At 45.5% G+C, this 22,187-nt stretch overlaps 1 protein-coding gene across 1 annotated transcript in view; it reads left to right on the forward strand.

Annotated features, from left to right (window-relative positions):
- Positions 1 to 22,187, forward strand: part of LOC135405089 (uncharacterized) — a 437,130-nt gene that overhangs the window by 254,998 nt on the left and 159,945 nt on the right. The gene's annotated exons all lie outside the window — the stretch shown is intronic.

Here is a 22,187-nt window from a genome sequence, read left to right on the forward strand (position 1 = left end):
CTTCCTCTGAAGTAGTCCACCTTCTTGGGGAGCTCATTAGATCTTCCTTGAACGGGTACCTTTCTCTCACACCGAAGAGGAGCCAGAGTCAAAGACTGCGAATAAATCTCTCCCTTCCAATTTCTAGTTCAATTTCACAATCTCTGGCAATGGATCCTAGTTGCTGTGCTTCATGACTTTCTAACAGGTGACTACTAGCCCCATTGTCCCAGCATCAGAGCAGCCAGGTAAGAATTCATTCACCAGGCTGGGGGCTATAATCTTTCTGCAAATCCCGAAGTTCTGATGGGCTCAGGGATTGGGTAACTTTGCTTTCCTGTCTGATTCCCTCTCCGATTGATCGACCTTCTATTGATGAACTGGTTCTTTGTGAACTATCTCTTTGTGAACTGGCTCTTTGCCTCGCCTCCTCTTCTTCTCCTGTTATTACTTCCATTAATTCTTCTCCATCTTCCTCCCTTACTAATCTCAGAGGTAGGCCTGTAGGTCCTGTAGATCTCCTTATCCATGTGTTCCTTTTTCACTACAGGGGCAATAGTGACTTCAGATGTCGTAGTTTGGGTCCCTGTCTCAGTCCTAGTCTTTTTAGAGTTTTGAACAGCAGCTCGATAGGCACAGGTCAGGCCCCAGTACAGGGTGAGAAGCTGCTGGTTTTGATCGGAGTAGGCAAGGCATCCTTCCATTAAATGATGTGTCAATTTGTTGGGGTTGAATACTTGTTCTGTCGTGAAGTCCCAAGCAACAGGGGGTGTTAGATGCCCTAAGAACCTGCCTAAATTCATCCACATTCCCTGCCACCCAGGAACTGGGCCCTTTAGGGCACATCCCAGTAAATTCTCTCTCGAAGTTTGTTTTGCCCGGCAACAAGGCAACAAAGACAATACTACATTCCCCAATCCCCACAACATTTTCATAGCATTGGTTATAAGCAGTAACGTGGCTAGGCAGCTCAAGTAAGGATTAGTAAGGATCGCGGGCGCCTTCATTACAAGGCCCTCTATGTCAAAATTAAGAAGGGAAAAAAAATTGATTTTATCCCTGTGTAGGTCTTTTAGGGGGTTAGTTTCACATCCCAGCAAGATTGTTAGTAAAAGTAGGGGTATAACCAGTAAAACTGGGTGTATTGCCATGTTTATGATATATGTTCCCAGGTTAGCAAAAACAAACAGATAAGTGAGGCAGTTGTTTATATAAACAATCTTCCCTTGGCAGTCATCCCAGGTTTCGGCACCAATATGTGGTTGTTTACTTTAGCTGAACACCAGGTATCTACTGGGCTTGCGCCCAGTCCCTGCGGAGGGAAGGGGAGAGGGGAAGGGGGGAAAAGAAGGGAAAAAAAACCTACGGAATCGAAGCTGCTAAGAAAGGGTGTTTATATTTAACACAAAGAGGGAAGATGTTACAAACACTATACATGCAGAGAAGAACTAAAAGTAAAGATACTTCCCCACAACCGACGCTCTTCTCCCCCCGAAGGAACTGCCCGACCGCTCCACTCAGCTACCTGGAAGAGAAAGGGCCACTTGCTTCCTTCCTGTCTATTTTATATCTGAGCTGACATAACATGGTATGGAATACCCTTATTGGTAAAAGACACATCAAATGACCTATCCTATTTCCATTTCCTTCTCAGGGAGAGTAACAAACCCATTACAGGTTCTCATCGCATGATTTCACTCGGACTTCGATGATCCTTGTGGGTTCCTTCCAACTCAGCATATTCTGTGATTCTGTGAAAATTTCCATCCTCAGGTCAGTACTTACTGGAATTTCCAAAGGAATTGTAAATTGTTTCCAATGCAATTGGAAATTGCTTTTAAAACACCAGCAAGGATAGTAGCATTCCCCTAGAGCTATGGTCCATGTAGGGAATTACAGAATCATGTAGGTTGGAAAAGACCTCTGAGATCAAGTCCAACCTTTGACCAATCACCACCTTGTCAACTAGACCATAGCACTAAGTGCCACGTCCAGTTGTTTCTTGAACACCTCCAGGGATTGTGACTCTACCACCTCCCTGGACAGTCCATTCCAATGTTGATGGAGGGGCACGGACAGACTGCTCATAGACCAGTATGATTGGCAAAATGTCGGTTTTATTAGAAGAAAGACCTTATATACTGCTTATGACACTCAGACTTGTGATTCTTGTTCACACAACATTGGATACATAAGGAAAACATACTTTGTTGTCCACTGCTAATTGGACCACAACAGGTGGCCATATGAACTGAAACTCCACCTTAAATTTGGCAGGGAGCCTCTTTTGTTCTAACTTCAATGCCTATAGCCATATTTTAGCTTTGTCGTTACTTTTACTGTCCACAACCAATTATGCCAAGGCAAGGCTCACAGAAATACAATAGAAATTGTTCACGCATAATCTCAATTCTCCCAACATTCCAATGCTTAACAACCCTGTCCATGAAGTAATACTTCCTGATGTCCAACCTGAACCTCTTCGGCATAGCTTGAGGCTATGTCCTCTTATCCTGTCACTAGTTGCCTGGGAGAAGAGGTCAACCCCTACCTTGCTATGACCTCCTTTCAGGTAGTTGTAGAAGGTGATAAGGTCTCCCCTGAGCCTCCTTTTCTCTGGGGTAAACAACCCCAGCTCCCTCAGCTGCTCTTCATAGGACTTACTCTCTAGACCCTTCACCAGCTTTGTTGTCCTTCTCTGGACTCTCTCCAGCACCTCAATGTCTTTCTTGAAGTGAGGGGTCCAGAATTGGACACAGTACTCAAGGTGCATCCTCACCAGTGCACATGTTCCAAGCCTGTCAGGGGATGATTGATCATGCTCTCATCCTTCACCTTAGTGCCCCTCCCACCTTAGCCATGCAAGAGTTCCTGGTACGGTCAAGGGATGCTTCACCACCCAACTCATTACACAAAGGCCAAGGCCTAATGAGAATTCCCAAGGTCATAGAGTGGTCCTGAGGAGGGGGATTGGAGGGGGGATGCACCACCACAATCCACCCTGTGACCAAAGTCTATCCACCTTTCTATCACAGAGTGGCAGCGTGGTTGCCTCTTGCCTCTGTGTCTGTAAACAGGCTAATGCCATGTTCCAATTGCAATTTGAAATTTTTGGTTAGGTTGACTAGTTATTAAGATTCTGTTAGATGTGATTAAGGAATATTATATATGTGAGGAGGTTTTTGCAATAGTGCCACCCTTCTAGTTATTCCCCACACTCTAAGATACAGAGTAATGGTCAATAACAAGCACAATACAACAGAAATTAGTAAAATTACAAAGGAATGCGGCATTTGATGTAGAATTCCCGTTGCTGTGGGTGACCATCTGAATAAGGTGTCCCACCAGTGATGCTCTCCATCCTTCTTCACTCTTTCTAGGAGGTGGTGTATCTTCTTGGTATCATGATGAACGGTGATTAGTGTTTTGTGTCCATTGTTTCGGAGATGTTCTATCAGTTGAGACAGGACATCATGCTTCAGGCAACCATGCGATCATAAGGACTGATTATCCTTCATTTAGGAACAATCATTGCCAACATGAACCAAATCTGGTTCACACATCAGCAAGCCCAACCCACAGGGTGGAGACCCTCACTTCTTTTATTTGTAATAATCAGTAGGGTAATAGTCATAATTGCGCTTAAGCCCAAAGGCATTACGATGACAACTGCTAATAGAGCAAACTATAATTGTAAAAATTTAGGAATCCCACCCATTAACATGAATTTGGCAGAGGGAAATATAACCATAATATGTGAAACGCAACCTCCAAACAGTGAAGGGGAAATTTACTTAGTTTTCAATATATTCCTTCAAAAAATGGCATACATGTTACAAGACTAGTATATGTTCAATGAGCATTACATTAAAACAAAATACGGCAAGAGAAGTAGTATGCACAGAGAGAAATAATTTATCCATAACTGAAATTGGGATAATTTATATCAGCACAACAAAAGCTACCTTGGCCCCCACAATGCATCCTACTACCACCAAGACCCCCAATAAGACTACTGAAACCTTATCCCCACAGATTTCTAAAATTGGACCCTACGCCATCAAATATACAGGCCAGCAACAAGTGCTATTTAATCCTTCATGGACCCTCAAACGAGTGGAATTATCAATGCAGATTAATATCTCTGCCATTAAACCACAACCATGTGAACAGAGAAGGTAACATTGTGACCAGTGGTTCTGCACATAATATAGGGAATGCTTATATCCAATTTGTTTTCAACCCACTCTGGTCAGACCTGTTATTATCTCAACCCTTCTTGCCCCACATTGGGCACCAAATAAGGCCATCATAGTTTAGGCATGGCACTCCCCAATTTAGTGTTCCCACTGAAACACTCCAAACCATGAGCCACTTGCTCTCTCCCCCTCCTCCTGTGGTGGGATGGAGAGGAGTATTGGAGGCAAAAAAGGTAAAGATCACAGGTTGAAATAAGAACAATTTACTAGAAACAGCAATGAAATAAGAAAACAAACAGTAACAACAACAATATTAATAACAGAGTGTATAAGAGAAGATAACGATTCACACTGGTGCCTTAGAATTTTTAAGAGTTTTAGCTTTTTGTGGATTTTAATGTAGCTGCGTAGTAAATATGGATTTTTAGTATAGCTGTGTAGTTTCTCACACTTTAGAATAGCAGTTGACACTTACCAAACCCTATTCTCATGCTTCATATCGAATTTTCTAAATTCTTTAAGCTTATTTAAGGTTCTTTTCAAAGAAGGACTCTAGCAAACATATCCTGTTTAAGAACATATGCACCCTAGACCAGAAAAACAAGATATCACCAACAAGGTTGTAGTCAAAGCAATGTTGGAGGCCTGGAACCTTGGAGAAGCTCCAAAGATAATGCGTGCCAGAAGGAGGAGGAGGAAGATGAGGAAGAAAGGGGTCTTGAGACCTCTGACTCAATTCTGGGGAGGCGTGCCAGGGGGGCAATTCTGAGGAGGATCTGGGGGTGGATAGTTCTCGGATTGGATGGATAGTACTACAAAACTGTAGAACCTCTGGACAAGGGCATGCTCTTTGTACTCCATGCACCAGAAGGCCTTCATTAAAGAGCTGCTCTATATCTTATCTATACTAACGTTGCCTGGTGAGTTTTTTCTCGCATTTTAGGCATCAACACATGAGTGCTCACGACATGGAACCCAGTGCTACCCTGACTGCTCGCCCCACCACCAGCTGGACTGGAAGGGACCCATCCCCCTCCACCCCCTGCATATGATGTGAGGTGGTATAGAATAACCACAGGGTCCTGGTCACACCCCTTCCAGCTGCTGCAAAAATTAACCCTGTCCTGGCTGGAACCAGGACAGGGGTTGACCTTGGCTAGCTGCTAGGTATTCACCAACCTTTTAAAACTTGCCAGCAAAAGTATCAGAATAGGTGGAATAGGTGGAAGCTGAACTTTCAAGAATGAAGAGGAGTTACACTGGAGAACTTCCTTGAGAAGTTGATGGATTTTCAGTACATTGGCTCTTCAAAAAAAGTGTTTGGTTTTTTTAATAGATGTGCTCGAATTCAGGTTGTGAGAAAGCCAATAAGCTGTGGATGTCAGTGGTTAAGCTGGATTGAGCTGAGGTTCTTTTCCATTACCCCATGGGGTGCATGCAGCAGCAGGGGAGGTTGGGGATGGAGATAATGGAAGTTAAGTGGTCTTCTTTCCCACCATTTTCTTTTACTTTTCCTGCTTGCTAAGTCTATTTATAAAAAATTCATCATCCCAAATCTACTCTCTAAACTCTATTTCTCTTTTTCATGTAAATTGTACGCTCAGTCATTCTGATTTCATCTACATCTGCAGGATAAGCTGTGGAAAAATACTGAAAGACAAAATCAGCAAGTGTCTGCATTGGCAATAGTTCACCAGAAACAAACTGTCTGCAACCTTAGGATCAGGAACACTGAGGAAGCTTGGTGTATTGCCCTGAGAGAGGCATGAAACAAAGGTTGGAGCAGCATGGAGGTGTTGCGCTCATGCTGTTTAAAACAATGCAGCTAATGGGAACTAAGGAAAAAAAAATGGCCCAACCAAATTGTATATTACTTTTCACGACCCTGTGTATGCTAATGAAGTAAAACCTGTACATGCTTTACACGTATAACTAAAGTCATTCAAACTCATCATCATGGCTAGGCTTTGCAAATGAAAATTTGGGAAGGGGTCTACCCACGTTTGTTACAAGCGCGTTGGGAGACCTCCCTGTGCCGCGTGTGTGTGTAGGAGTCCTGGGCTGCCTGGAGACCTCCCCACGCCGCATGTGTGAGTGTGTAGGAGTCCCGGGGTGCCCGGAGACCTCCCCGTGCCGCGTGTGTGTGTGGAGGACTCCCTGGCTGCCCAAAGACCTCCCTATGCCACGTGTGTGTGTGTAGGAGTCCTGAGCTTCCCGGAGACCTCCTCGCGCCACGTGTGTGTGTGAAGAAGTCCCGGGATGCCCGGAGACCTCCCTGCGCTGCGTGTGTGTGTGGAGTAATCCCGGGATGCCCGAAGACCTCCCTGCACCACATGTGTGTGTGGAGGAGTCCTGGGATGCCATGAGAACCCCCGTGCTGTGTGGGCCTTTTTAGCCACCAACACGCTTGCAACAAACGTGGGTAGAGCCCTTCCCAAATCTTCGTTTGCGAAGCCTAGCCATGATCATGACAAGCGCGTTGGTGGCTAAAAAGGCCAATACGAGATAGGCACGTCCGGTTGCAAAAGGCACAGCAGAAAGACTCCTTAGGTGGTATATTCTGCAAAGCACGAGTCTTTCTGCGTTGTCTTTTCTCCTCAAGTGATCCTGCGTGCTTTCTCAAAAGCATCAGCAGCGTTAAAGATAGTGTGTCTCCAGACCTCCCGATTTGAGGCCAGAGTAGACCAGTTATGTTGATCAATATGGCCAAGACGGAGATGTTGTTTCAGGGAGTCCTTGTATCTTCTCTTTGGGGCTCCTCTCATGCGGTAGCCAGTGGCAAGTTCACCATAAAGCATGATCTCAGGGAGGCGGTGGTCCTTCATGCTTGAGACGTGTCCTGCCCAGCGCAGCTGTGTTCTTAGCAACATGGCCTCAGTACTTGTGATTGCTGCTTGTTCTAGAACAGATGTATTAGTCACATAATCTGACCAGTGGATGTTTAGGATTGTGCGGAGACAGCATTGATGGAAGCGTTCTAGGAGTCGCAGGTGGTGGCAGTATATGACCCATGATTCAGATGCATATAAAAGAGTAGACAGCACTACGGCTCTGTAAACACTGATCTTTGTACTTTTCTTCAAGTGTTTATTTCGCCAAACTCTTTTATGAAGCTTTCTGAAGGCACTATATGCCTTTGATAACCTGTGGTCTATCTCCCCGTCAATCTTACCATCCGAGGAGATGAGGTTACCTAGGTAATTAAATTGCTGGACTGATTTGAGCTCTGATTCGCAAATGGTGATATGGGGATGATGGAAGACTTCCTGAGGTGCAGGTTGATAGAGAACTTCTGTCTTCTTTAAGCTGACTTCCAGCCCAAAGAGCTCAGCAGCATCTGCAGAGCAGGATGTTAAACACTGCAGAGCTGCTTCTGTGTGGGTAACAAGGGCGGCGTCATCAGCATAAAGCAGCTCTTGGACAAGGTGGTTTAAGGTCTTGGTGTGGGCCTTCAGTCGCCTTAAATTGAATAGGCTTCCATCAGTATGGTATCGGATGTAGATACCATTCTGATCATCAAGGTCTGCATTGGCCCTTTGGAGCATCATGCTGAAAAAGACTGTGAATAGGGTTGGTGCAAGAACGCAGCCCTGTTTCACACCATCAGTTATTAGAAAGGGCTCAGAAAGTGCACTGCCATATCTGACTTGGCAGCGCTGATTGTTATGGAGTGAGATGATCATTTTAAGGAACTTGGGGGGATAACCTAAGTGTTCCAAAAGTTGCCATAGACCTTTTCTGCTCACAGTATCGAAAGCCTTGGTGAGGTCAACAAAGGTTACATAGAGACCTTTCTTCTGTTTCCTACACTTCTGTTGCGGTTGTCTGAGAACAAATACCATGTCTGTGGTGCTCCTGTTGGCTCTGAAACTGCACTGGCTTTCAGGTAGAATTCCTTCTGCTATAGTGGGTATTAGTCTGTTCAAAAGTATTCTTGCCAGGATTTTGCCAGCAATGGAGAGCAGAGTAATACCACGGTAATTTGAGCAGTCTGATTTAGTACCTTTCTTCTTATACAAAATGATAATGACTGCATCACGAAGGTCTGATGGTAGTTCTCCTAGTTCCCAACAGCGCACCACAAACTCATGAAATTTAGCATGGAGTGCTTGGCCCCCATGTTTCCAGACTTCAGGTGGAATTCCATCCGCCCCAGCTGCCTTGATGATTTTCACCTGCTGTATGGCCTTAAGAGTTTCTCCCAAAGTGGAGGCAGTATCCAATTCATACTTCACCGGTTGTTGTGTGATGGACTGAATAGCTGAGTCTTGGACTACATGGCTAGTACTGAAGAGAGTCTGAAAGTGTTCAGACCATCCATTCAGAATGGAGGTTTTATCTGTTAGAAGTGTTTGACCGTCAGCACTGAGTAGAGGGCTTTGGACTTGGTATATAGGCCCGTATGCTGTTTTCAAGGCCTCATAGAATCCTCTGTGATCACCCGTATCTGCTCATAATTGAGTTTTTTCAGCTAGATTGATCCACCACTTGTTCTGGATGTCACGGAGCTTCTGTTGGAGCTTGCTGCATGCAAGACAAAAGGCTGATTTTCTTGCACGACAGGATGGCAGTGCAAGGTGTGCTTGGTGAGCGGTTCTCTTCTTCCTCAACAAATCCTGGATCTCTTGATTGTTTTCATCAAACCAGTCCTTGTTCTTCTTGAAGGAGAACCCTAAGGATTTTTCAGAGGACTGCAGGATGCTGTTTTTAATATGGTGCCAATGTGTTTCAGGAGAGGCATCTGTAGAATCTATGGAATGGTTTTCGAACCTAGTGTGAAGATTTGCCTGGAATCTGTCTCTCACTGTGGCTGATTGGAGATTGTTAACTTGGAGTCTCCTCCTTGTGATACTACCCCTTTTAGGTTTGAATTTAAGATTGAAGTTAAGTTTACAGCGCACAAGCCGATGGTCTGTTTGGCATTCTGCACTAGGCATCACGTGGGTATGGTGGACATTGCGGACATCTCTCCGTTGCACCAAGATATAATCGATGAGGTGCCAATGCTTAGATCTAGAATGCATCCAGGTTGTCTTCAGACTATTTTTCTGCTGAAAGATAGTATTAGTGATGGTGAGCTGTTGCTCCGGGCAGAATTCTAGCAGAAGTCAACCATTATCCTTCCAGTTTCAAACACCACGCTTGCCTAATATTCCTTTCCAGGGTTCAAAATTCTTTCCTACTCTGGCGTTGAAATCACCAAGGATAATGATATTATCATCTGCAGGAACCTTTTGGGTAAGGCAGTGCAGGTCCGTTTAAAATTTATCTTTTTTGGCAGGGTCAGCTTGGAGTGTTGGGGCATATATACTAAAGAGGACAATGTGTTGCTTGTTTTGTAGTAGAAGGCATAGGGAGATAATGCGATCAGAATGACCTGTCAGCAGATTTTCGAGTTTAGGAACAATAGAGTTTTTAATCATGAATCCAACTCCTGAAAGATGTTTTTCGGTTCTGGGTTTACCTGACCAAAAGAGTGTGTAACCGGCACTGTGTTCTCTGAGGCTGCCTTCCTCGTGGAGGCGAACTTCACTGAGAGCAGCTATGTCGATGTTGAGACGTGATAGTTCGTGGGCAATTAGGGCAGAGCGATGCTCAGGACAGCCGCTATCCACAGAGTCAAGCATGGTTCTGATGTTCCAGCATGCGAGAGTTAATTTGGGTACACCTTTGGAGGCAGGTGTATGCCTTTGTCTTTTGATCTTTGTGTGACTGCATTAGTAGAAGATGCCCATTGGCCGCAGTTAACCAACCGGGTGAAGGGGGAGATGAAGTTTGGTTAGGTCACCTTTTCTAGGCCCCTCTCCGTGTGGAGCGAGCAATGCTCTCATTGAAAAGGCTGCTTGGACAATCAGGGTGCTGCCCAAAGAGACTGTCATCTCCGGTCAGTCTCTGACGACCAATGCCCTGAACCGTCTGCAGGCAGGGTTGGGTCTACGGCTTCCAGTGCACCTTTCACCTGCCGTTTTGACCCTTGCTTGTCGCTACAGGGCTTTGCAAATGTGGGTAAGGCCTTCGAGCCTGCGCAATGGATTTTTTTAGGTGAGACGCAGTATGTGCACAGAACTGAACCCACCTTTTAATCCTAATGTTCATCTGCGAGGGCCGAGCGAGTTTGGACGGTGACAACGAGGTCCTCAGGACGTAGGTTTAATTAGAGTGACCTTCTCTTGGATGGCCTTACAGGGCTAAGCGAGCTCCATCTGCCCAGGTTTAGGATTAGAACTGTCCTCCTAGGATGACTGTCAGAAGGCTAACGAGCTCATCCTGCCCAAGGATATATTGTATCTGGCCCTATGGTTTTGACCTGTCTGGCACGGGTGACCCTACCGAAGGCATGTACCATCGCCAGCATAGCTGGTAACCGCATAGGGGTATACAGGCTTCATTCCCATTAAAACGATTAGGGCAAGTCTTTCACTTCCTACTTTTCTGCCACCTATCTATATACAATCCCAAGGAAATACCCAGGAACAACCCTTTGTCCTGACCACCCTTTCAGGATGCAACAAATATATCCAGAATGTACCGAACCTGGGCAGTAGCCGCAGATGAGTCAAAAACAGACAAATAAACTGTTCCGGCCCCTGTACCCACCCAGGGCTCGGGTACCTTTCAAGGCCCCAGCCTGGCCGAGACCCCCAACACTCCAAAAGAACCCACTATCCACCCTGACCTTATCCTCCCCCCACCGTGTTACCACATATCTACATACGCACTGCTCACCTGCGACATTTCATACAGGGTTGCCCCGCCCACCCTTATGCCAATCCGAGGACCCCCACAGCCTGCCCGACACTCTTCCCCTCCCCCAAACTGGAACAGCAAACCTCTGTGTGCTCCGAAGCTCCCCTCTCCTCTCCCATGAGGGCGCAGTACCCACCGGCGAGGCTCCCCCTCTCCTTTCTCCCGCGGACACGCCCGGGGGCCAGCCACAGACGCGCGGCTTTCAAGGTCTCGGGGGCCAGTCGCGGATGCGCGGCGGCTTCCGGGGTCTCCGGGGGCCGGCCGCGGACCTTCAAACTCTACCTGATCGTGAAATTACATCAACCGAAACTTTATCTTTTCCCCACTCTCAAAGAAAACAATATAAATATAACTTAAGAGGGGAGGGAGGTCCACCTCTGTATTCTGGGATGGTCAATGGGCTGTATCCATCTCTTCCCTTGTAGGGATGCTTATTGGGTAAGCTTTATTCCATGGTAATACTATTGCTTACGCTTTCTGATACCAGTGCATTTATCAATGGCAATTTCTGGACCTTATTCTTATTTTACAATATTGTATTGGGTTTACATGGCAAGGTTTTGGCAGCTGAGGGCTGCAGGGGTGGCTTATAAAATCATAGAATGTTAAGGCATTGGTATGGGCCTTAAAGATCATCTAGTCCCAACCCCCCTGCCATGGGCAGGGACACCTCCCACCAGACCAGGTTGCTCAAGGCCTTATCCAACCTGGCCTTGAATACTGCCAGGGTTGGGGCATCTACAACCTCCCTAGGCACCTGTCCCAGTGTCTCACCACCCTCACAGTAAAAAATTTCTTCCTATTATCCAACCTAAATTTCCCATCTTTCAATTTGTACCCATTACTTCTTGTCCTATCACTACAGTTCCTGACAAAGAGTCCCTGTCCGGCTTCCCTGTAGGCCCCCTTCAGATACTGGAAGGCTTCTGTGAGAAGAAACCAGAAGATATCCACATATCAGACAGAGCCAATTTCAGTCAGCTCCAAGACAGACTTAACACAGGTCAAAGTTGAGACAATCAGCGATGTTGGTAGCATCTCTATGATAACATATTGAAGAAGGATAAAAACTGCTGTGCAGCAGCACAGCAGCTGGGAGAGAGGAGTGAGAATATGTGAGAGAAACAACTATGCAGACACCAAGGTCAGTGAAGAAGGAGGAGGAGCAGGTGCTCCAGGTGCCAGTGCAGAGACTTGCCTGCAGCCCGTGGTAAAAACCATGATGACACAGGTTGTCCCCCTGCAGCCCATGGAGGTCCACAGTGGAGCAGAGATCCCCCCTGCAGCCTGTGAAGAACCCCATGACAGAGGAGGTGGATGTACCTTGATGCCGTGGGATGTATGGTGCTTCAAAAAAATCTCCAGAGCAGTTAATTAGGGGTGAGATAAGAAAGGGTTTATTATGCCAAGGCAAAGATGTTACGATGCGCGCACCCGCTGTGCCCCAGATGTTACATTTTATAATACCATCCATCCAATCCCAAATGTGTCCACCCTGTGGCCTTTACTCTGGACCACCCTGGGTCCACCCCCTGAAAATGGGTCTGGGGTGTATTTCGGGACCCTCTGTTCATCCAGTCTTCACCATCTTCAGAGCACAAAGGGTACATAGTCACCCAGTTCTTGACCGTGTTCTGCGGTTTAGACCAAGATACAAGCATTCTCCAAACAATCTAGGCCTTGCCTTGACAAAAGACTAAACATTCCTACTGGATTCGGGGGTAGGAGTGATATAGGGTGCATAGAATGGGGTAAGAGGGTTAAGGAATGTGTAAACAAGGGTGCTAAGAGAAAGGGACAAGGGAGTGAGGGTTTCTGCTTTTAAAATCTACTTATAAAACTTACAAGACTTACAAATATTAGAAAATAAAAAACTATTAGGGGCTTAAGGCATCAACCTGAAGGAAGACTTGTGACCCTATGGAGAGCCTGTGCTGGAGCAGGCTCCTGGCACAAACTGTGGCACATGGAGAGGAGCCCATGCCAGAGCATGTTTGCTGGCAGGACCCGTGGCCCCATAGAGGACCCACGCTGGAGCAGTCTGTTCCTGAAGGACTGTACCCCATGGAAAGGACTCACGCTGGAGCAGTTTGTGAAGAACTGCAGCCTGTGGGAATGACCCACAGTCGATAAGTTTGTGAAGGACTGTCTCCCATGGGAGGGACCCCACGCTGGAGCAGGGGAAGAGCGTGAAGAGGAAGGAGTAGCAGAGACAAAGCATTATGAACTGACCACAACCTACATTCCTCATCCCCGTGTCCCTTGGGGGAGGAGCTAGAAGAGGAAGGAGTGAAGTTGAGCCTGGGAAGAAGGGAAGGGTGAGGGAAAGGAGTTTTTAGATTTGTTCTTATATCTCATTATCCTACTCTAATTTGATTGGTAATAAATTAAATTAATTTCCCCCAGCCAAGTCTGTTTTGCCCGTGATGGTAATTCCTAAGTGAGCTCCCTGTCCTTATCATAACCCACAAGCCTTTTCTTGTATTTTCTCCCCCTGTCTAGTTGAGGAGGCAGAGTGATAGATCAGCTTAAATGGGCATCTGGTGGCCAGCCAAGGTCAACCACCACACCTATCCATTCACCTTCTTTTATAAAAGCTAGGTAAAGAAGGAGGACAGGGGAACATTTGGAGTTATGGTGTTTGTTTTCTCAGGTAACTGTTGCATTTGATGGAGCCCTGCTTTCCTCTATATGGTTAACCATCTGCCTGCTGATGGGAAGTAGTGAATGAATTCCTTAATTTGCTTTGCTTGAGCATGAAGCTTTTGCTTTACCTACTAAACTGTCTTTATCTCAATCCATGTGTTTTCTCACTTTTACCCTTTCAATTCTCTCCCCCATCCCACTGTAGGGAGAGTGAGCACATGGCTGTGTGGGGCTTAGCTGCCTACTGGGGTTAAACCACAATACTTGTGGCCTACAGAATTGTAACATATACCTTATACATACTTTTATTTTCTTATGCTTAGTTTAAAAATAAAAAAGTGCTACATTTAGTTCTTGCTCCATATGAATGTTACCTCATGCGATACAACAATTTAATATTTTCTCTATTTGCTTTTTTGTGTCTTAGAATAGCTTGGCATCTGTCTCAAGGAATAGCAGGAATTGGCAAAGATAGTTACAATTCCTTGGTACCTTTCATGAGTTTTATCTCTAGTTTTAGTCTTGTTATGAATTTTTTTCCTCTTTTCCTTCTCTACAAACATGGTATTCATCTGTATCTGTGACTATTCTAGGGGACCTTCAGGAGCATAGTGAAGGGACATTTTTTAAGCCCCTTCAGCTTACAAAATTGCCATATGGTTAAGAACAACCATGTAGAAAATTTAGAGGGTGACCCTGGGTGCAAGTTGGTGGGAGATAACTTCTCAGCACTGTGTTTGTAATCTGGGGTTGGCAGTGAATACAGCAAGATCACCAGCTTGCACTGGAAGAGTCTCTAAGCTGCATAGAGGTCAACATCTATAGGCTAACTGCCCCTGCTCTAGATAGTGTAATGTGACACCTTTGTAGATACTCTTACATAACTCAGTTTTAACCTAACTTTTCCCTTTCAACTAAATATTTCCCTTTTTATTGTACATTTGAAACAAATATTTCCAAAAACCTTTGCTCTATAAGTACATAACTTCAACAGCATAATTTAGTAACAACAAAAGGAAATGGAATTTACAAGCATAAATAATATTTGTATGTGAGTAGTACAGGGACAAGTTTTAGCCAAGATAAGAAATTACAAGTGACCCACCCTCAGCTTTAGGTGAAATAACCGCCCCCGCAGACAGCCAGTTGTACATTTGCTAACGGATGTCATGCCCCTCTTTCGGTCACGTGGTCTGTTGCGATTGGCTGGAAGCATCCGTTACCCCACGGTCCGCGAGAGTGGGGGAAGGGGATTTATTTTTAGCCTTAGCCTTAGCGAATGTAATAGACTGCGCCGTACTCAGAGCCTCGTTGTCTCTCCTCGCTGCGTATCGGAGTTCTGCTGCACTGGACCGTAGGCAGGAGGTGGGAGTGGTGTCGGTTCGCTGGGTCGCCGAGGTTGCATTTCGGGTTCCGTGGTGGGCCCTGCCTGTGCCTGCTGGAGCGCGAGGAGGCCCTTCCCTGCCTGGACAGGAGCCGCGGGAAGCCGGGCAGACTTTAGAGCACCGTGCGGCTGGCCAAGGGTCTGCAGAGGCTGGCGAGGGGCTGGCGGGAGAGGTGCTGTGCGATGGGACCGAAGGGTGGCGGGCGGGTGCTGCGAAGCGCTAGTTGGCAGTGTTGTGGAGTAGCGGCAGCGGGGCGACCAGTACTGTTCGCGAAGGTCGTGTGAAAGCTCTATCTCTCATGGGGCCCGCTGCAGTGGTGTGATTAAGTAACCCAGATGTGCTGCTCGGAGCGTGTGGGTGTGTGTGGGCGTGGCCTTAACTGCGGTTTTCCTATTATGACATAATAGGTGCTGAGTGCAGGGAGTGACGACCTGGTTAGCGCAGCGTTACGCTTCCGCGTGCGGAGGTGGTAGAGGTGGGGTATGCTCGCGCTTGATGCTTCAGCGGGAGCCGATAATGCTGCTGCCCGCTCTTAACGCAGCTGAGCTGCACGGCAGGGCTGGCAGCTTCCGCCAGCTGCTTCTCGAATAGACTTCAGTCACTCCGGGGTCGCGCCGTGAGACCAGGCAGCAGGGGGCAAAAGGTGCCTGAAATACGGTTATGTGGCCTTGCAGCACCCGGTGCTCTTATGTAGACAGGCTTTTCCCCTGCAGCACGGAGATCCTGATATATGTTTTCACTTTCCTTTTCTCTGAGTAGAGTTCCTATCTCTGTACTGACTATTGTAGTGTCGTCAGCAAGACAAGAATGAATTTGGTGAAGTCTTTTTCTGTCACAGTGGTAGGGTCTGCAGGCTTGTTTTGCCCCGTGTTTTCCCTCTCAGACCCACATTTTCTTCTCTTCCTTTACAATATAATGAAAATAAGATATAGGCAATGAAGAGCAGAGCAGTTAAACTGTTCTGGCAAATTCAGGAGGAAATAAAGATATTAATTCTGATACTTTTGTGCAGAAATCTTGGGAATTTTTACATGAATCTTTAAGCCTGTAGTTAGATTGATCAAGTGTATTTTTTTGCATCAACTCTTGTTAACAGTCTAAACTGGTGGGAAAGCCAGAATTAACATGTATTAGCACCTGTATCTGTTTGTAACTGCTTAATTATTTGAAGCTGCAACTTACAACCAACAGCTGTTCCAATTATAACATTCTTAACTCTTGTGCAAGTGCTAAACCTGCTTATAACCTTACTATTCAGTCTAACAGTACAAAGTGTACTAATCTCCAGCTTTCAGCTTTCTATGGGTAATTTTTTTTTTTATATCGCACTCTAGTAAAAGGTGGTGGTCTTCGGTGTGGGGTTTTTTTGCGGGGGTGTTGATGATTTGGGTTTTTTTGATTTTTTTTTTGTTTTTTAGTGAAAGGTAAATGGAGAGTCAAAGCTCTGTTTAAATATTGGTTGTATCATACATGGTACAGACTGTGTTTGTGTACTCTAATGTACATCAAAATGTTACTTGACAGACTGAAGCTTGCTAAGTGGTTTGGGTTTATTGGCAGGTTTCTTTTGTATATTAAGGGATTGGGGAGAGGTGATGTGAACAGATAAAGTACTGATGTGTCAAGTTTTCTACAGATATGTAGGAAAACAGTCTCAGGTCTTAATTTTTCTTATCTAGTTATTATTTCAATGCAATTTTCTGTAGGGTTTTTAATCTGACATAAGTGAGAGTGCATGTGTACCTATTGCACAGAAAATAGTAAATAATGTATATTAGTAGATATTTTCTGTGAATGCATCTTTGCTTGTTATTGTGTCTGTTTAGGGTGGTGCTGTACATAACCATACATATGTGTTTGCATAGCTGCATGAAGAAATGAACTAATATCAGAAGACTGGTTGACTGGAGATGAAGTTGCTAGAAATGTGGGGGACAATAAAAAGACTTTTTTCAAATATATTCATGGCAATAGGCAGTATAGAAATATCAGCCCGTTACAGGATGAGAATGGTCACCTCACAAACAGGGACAGAGACAAGACAGAGGTGTTTAATGCTTTCTTTGCCTCTGTCTTCAGCACAGATGACAGACCAAGGTGGTCTCAGTGCCCTGAGCTGGAGGACCATGACTGCAAGAATGATCAAGTCCCAGTTGACCCTGAAATTGTGCGAGATCTCCTGCTCCAGCCGGATCCCTACAAATCTATGGGGCCTGATGAGATTCATCCAAGAATCCTCAAAGAGCTGCTGATGTCATCGCTAAACCTCTCTCAATTATTTTTGAGCAGCCTTGGGAATCTGGAGAGGTCCCGGCTGACTGGAAGCTGGTGAATGTTGTCCCAATTTTCAAGAAGGGCAAGAAGGAGGACCCTGGAAACTACAGGCCTGTCAGTCTCACTTCAGTGTCTGGTAAAGTTATGGAGAAGATTATTCTGCGAAGTATTGAAAAACGCCTGAAAGACAATGCAGTCATCGGTCACAGCCAGCATGGCTTCATGAGGAGAAAGTCCTGCTTATCAAACCTGATTTCCTTTTATGACAAGGTAACCCACCTAGCTGAACAAGGGAAACCAGTTGATGTAGTCTTTTTGGATTTCAGTAAAGCTTTCAATACTGTCTCTCACAGGATCCTTCTGGACAAACTGTCCAGCACACAGCTGAACAAACACATCATGCGGTGAGTGAGCAATTGGCTCGCGTGTTGGGCAGAGAGGGTAATAGTGACTGGGGTAATGTCACACTGGCGACCTGTCACTAGTGGGGTTCCGCAGGACTCCATCCTAGATCCTGTTCTCTTCGACATCTTCATAAATGACTTGGATGCAGGACTGGAAGGGATACTAAGCAAGTTTGCAGATAATACAAAACTGGGAGGAGCTGTTGACTCCCTCGAAGGCAGACAGGCCGTGCAGAGAGACCTCGACAAATTAGAGGACTGGGCAATCACCAATCATATGAAGTTCAATGAGGGAAAGTGCCAGATTCTGTACCTGGGATGGGGCAACCCCAGATGTACAGACAGACTGGGGAATGAGATGCTGGAAAGCAATGCCGTGGAAAGGGACTTGGGAGTCCTGGTCAATGGCAAGTCATGTCCTGGGGTGCATCGGGCACAGCATCGCCTGTCAGTCAAGGGAGATGATTGTCGTGCTCTACTCTGTGCTGGTGTGGCCTCACCTTGAATATTGTGTGCAGTTTTGGTCACCGCAATATAAGATATTAAGCTATTAGACAGCATCCATGGTGAAGGGCCTTGAGAGGAAGCCATATGAGGAGCAGCTGAGGTCACTTGGTCTGTTCAGCCTGGAGGAGACTGAGGGTCTACAATTCATCGCAGTCTACAACTTCCTTTTGAGGGGAAGAGGAGGGGCAGGCACTGATCTCTTCTCTATGGTGACCAGTGACAGGACCCAAGGGAATGGCCTGAAGTTGTGTCAGGGGAGGTTTCGGTTAGATATTAGAAAAAGGTTCTTCATCCAGAGGGTGGTTGGGTACTGGAACAGGCTCCCCAGTGAAGTGGTCACAGCACCAAGCCTGGCAGAGTTCAAGAGGCATTTGGATGCTACTCAGGCACATGGTGTTACTCTTGAGGATGGTCCTGTGCAGGGCTAAGGGTTGGACTCGATGATCCTTATTGGTCCATTCCAACTCAGCATATTCTGTGACTGCAGTTTAGCTGATTGCAGTAGGAATGATAGAGAAGATCTTTGATGGGAAAATTACTTGCTTCTACCAATAATAGGCTGCCTTCTGACATAGCTCTGAATACAATAGAATTCCTCGAAACATTCCCATAAAGAGGCAAAAGAAGTAGAGATGTGCAGCACTGATTTCCCCCCCCCTTTCCCCTCTTTGTTTCCTTTATTGAAAGCTTCTCTTTCCACCACACAACTTAATCTTACTGCTGGTGGTGTATTTAGAAACATTCTGGCTTACGTGGTATGTTGTTGTTTTGGGGTTTTTTTTGTTTTGTTGTTTTTGAGAGAGTGGTTAGGAGGTTGGAGGAGGGGGTAGTACTTGCAGTGACTGAAATTTGGGAAAGTAGACAGCCATATCCTGCCTGTCTTGCCATCAGGCTTGGATAATCAGGTGCAAATGCACTATATTATAGTGAAGTCACATGAACTGTTTTTCCAGTAATTGTAAGTGTTCAAGGTCAGGTTGGATGGGGCTCTGAGCAACCTGATCTAGTGAAAGATGTTTCTTCCCATGGCAGGAGATGATCTTTGAAGGTCCCTTCCAATCCAAATGACTCTTACTCTGTTTTCTCTTGTCATTATTTATAAGTGTAAATCATATTTATTAGATTAGAGTGAGCTGTTGGACTTCTATTAATGTTGGTCCCATACTGGCATTGCATGTAAATGAACACTAACTTTTAGATAGAACTTAAATATGGGGAGGGACATTTGAGAAAGAGGCAGAGAGTAAAACTTGAAAGGTCATTTTATTACATAGTTTTAATAAGCTTCAGGAAGTGATCTTATGAAGTGTAAATGAAATGAGATGCACCTTGCCAAGAAACAGTACCTGCTGCAGATAATATTGCTGTATTGGGTTTGCATGGCAAGATTTTGGTAGTAGAGGGGCTACAACGGTGGCTTCTGTGAGAAGATGCCAGAAGCTTCTCTGATGTCCAATAGAGCTGGTGCCAGCTACCTCCAAGGTAAACCCACTGCTGGCCAAAGCTGAGTCAATCAGCGATGGTGGTAGTGCCTCTGTGACAACATATTTAAGAAGGGGAAAAAACTGCTGTGCAACAGCAGCTGGAAGAGAAGAGTGAGAATATGTGAGAGAAACAACTATGCAGACACCAAGGTCAGTGAAGAAGGAGGAGGAGGTACTCCAGGTGCCAGAGCAGATTCCCCTGCAGCCTGTGGTGAGGTAGGCTGTCCCCCTGCAGCCCATGGAGGTCCACGGTGGAGCATGTAAGTGTGGCCAAAGGAGACTCTGGAGTGCCTGTGCTGGAGCAGGTTCCTGGCAGGACTTGTGACCCTGTGGAAAGGACCCATGCTGGAGCAATTCATGGAGGACTGTCTCCTGTGGGTGGGACCCCAGGCTGGAGCGGGGGAAAGAGTGTGCAGAGAAAGGAGCAGCAAAGACAGTATATGATGAACTGACTGCAAATCCCATTCCCCGTTCCCTTGCGCTCTTTAGTGGGAGGAGGTAGAGAAGATGGGAGTGAATTTGAGCCCAGAAAGAAGAGAGAGGTAGGGGGAAGTTATTTTAAGACTTGTTTTTATTTGTCATTATCCTACTCTGATGCTTGATTGGCAATAAATTTACTTAATTTCCCCAAGTCAAGTCTGTTTTGCCCGTGACAGTACTTGCTGAGTCATCTCCCTTATCTCAACCCATGGGCCATTCATCATATTTTCTCCCCTCTGTCCAGTTAAGGAGAGGATGCGATAGAGCAGCTTGCTGGGCACCTGTTGTCCAGCTAAGGTTAACCCACCACAGTCACATTAAGACAAAGAACTAGTTATTTCAAGTGCTTCAGTTGGGGGACACACAAACCCACTCAAAAAACCCTCCCCCAAAACCCCCAAACTGTGTTGATTAAACATGGTATTTTTTCTTAATAACTTCAAGAGTAGGTCCTATTTAAAAGTAATGTCTGTCTTTGAATAGCTGTCCCTGGAAAAAGACTTGAGTATAATATAGCTTTTGTTTAATCTCTGCAGATCTTTATTTTTAGGCACGACAACATAATTTACTACCAGACCTGTTTCTTGTCCAACTGAAAAGCTATGAAGACTTTATTGCTATATTAGCATTTATTTTTTTAAAGAAAAAGCAGGCATACTTATATGGTTACAATCTTAGGCATTCAGCATATCTTGCATAAGTCACTACTTGGCTAGGTTGCTATTGGCTCACCCTTTCTTCATTTCGATTTAAAGGCACAGTTACAAGAAATCATGGTGCATGCTTGGTGAGTGGTGGTCTTTCTGTGGGCAGGGGGCATCTGAGCTAGGGGTGCGATTTTTACTGTTATAATATTATAATGAGCAAAGTTCATCACTAGGGCAAGTTCTCACCACAGAACTGGTCAAAATGGGGGGGGTTGGCTCAGATTGCAACATCCTGGATAAAAGAAGGTGTTGTCTATTTGTTTTTCCCCTTCTTAGATTTCTGTCTTAATTTACAATTTCCTACATTCATGTAGTTATTGGTTATTGCTTCCATTGTTTAACCACTTTGTTCTTTATCTTGTTATTTGGAACTTTGCTCCTGTTATTCACCAACACCCACATATTGTCATCAAGGGACCCTCTGGGAGAACCTTGTCATGTGCAAAGAAGAGATTAGTCCTTTGAGCTGGATTGAGATGCTTCTGCATTTGGGCTCAGCCCACCAGGATGATTATGCAGTGTTACTGGGGCAAACTTTGGGCTTTGTGTGATCCTGTAAGGCACAGGCATTGTTCATTGAAATGGCTAGCCAGAACAAAATGTGAACTTCAGAAGAACATGTGCATGGGGACAGTAAGGAAAAGAGCATAAGGGATTCATTAAAAAGACTGCAAACCAGAAGAACTGGCCAATGGGCCCATGAATCACAAACTAGGTTTTGAAGCAAGCATCACAGAGGGTGGGTGATGGTGTTGGGGGAGCTCCCTTTGCCCATGGTTGGGAGAATCTTGCAGATACCTGTGAGACAGTTATGGGGTGCAGGCTGGTGCTATATGTCTTTCCTTGTCCTTAGGTTGATGCTATCCTTAGAACATACTAAACAGCTCCAGCTGACTGAAGAGGGAGAAGTCAATTTGTAGTATTATCTATTTGTGGTTTTTGTCTGGGCCTATAGCAACTGAAGAAATGAGAAAGGGCATAGAAGTGATGGCAATGTTTGGAGAGCAGGGGAGAAAAATAAATCCTGGAGAAGTCTTGAATAGCAACCAACTCTCCTCATACCTTGTTAACAAAGTTTCTTTGTACTTGAGTTAAATTGATTGTTCAGGGTTTCCTTTCATATGTGTGTGTAGTAGGAGGATGTCAGTACACATCTGTGAAGCAACTTCTGTTAAAAGAGATTTGCTGTCTTCTGGGGAGATTTACTGTCTCTCTACCTATAATGTGGGGAGACCTCATCGCAGTCTACAACTTCCTCGTGAGGGGAAGCGGAGGAGCAGGCACTAATTTCTTCTCTCTGGTGACCAGTGACAGGACCTGAGGGAATGGCATGAAGCTGTGTCAGGGGAGGTTTAGGTTGGATATTAGGAAAGGT

The sequence above is a fragment of the Pseudopipra pipra genome, chromosome W (genome assembly GCF_036250125.1).
Source record: "Pseudopipra pipra isolate bDixPip1 chromosome W, bDixPip1.hap1, whole genome shotgun sequence".
Taxonomy (NCBI): Eukaryota; Metazoa; Chordata; class Aves; order Passeriformes; family Pipridae; genus Pseudopipra; species Pseudopipra pipra.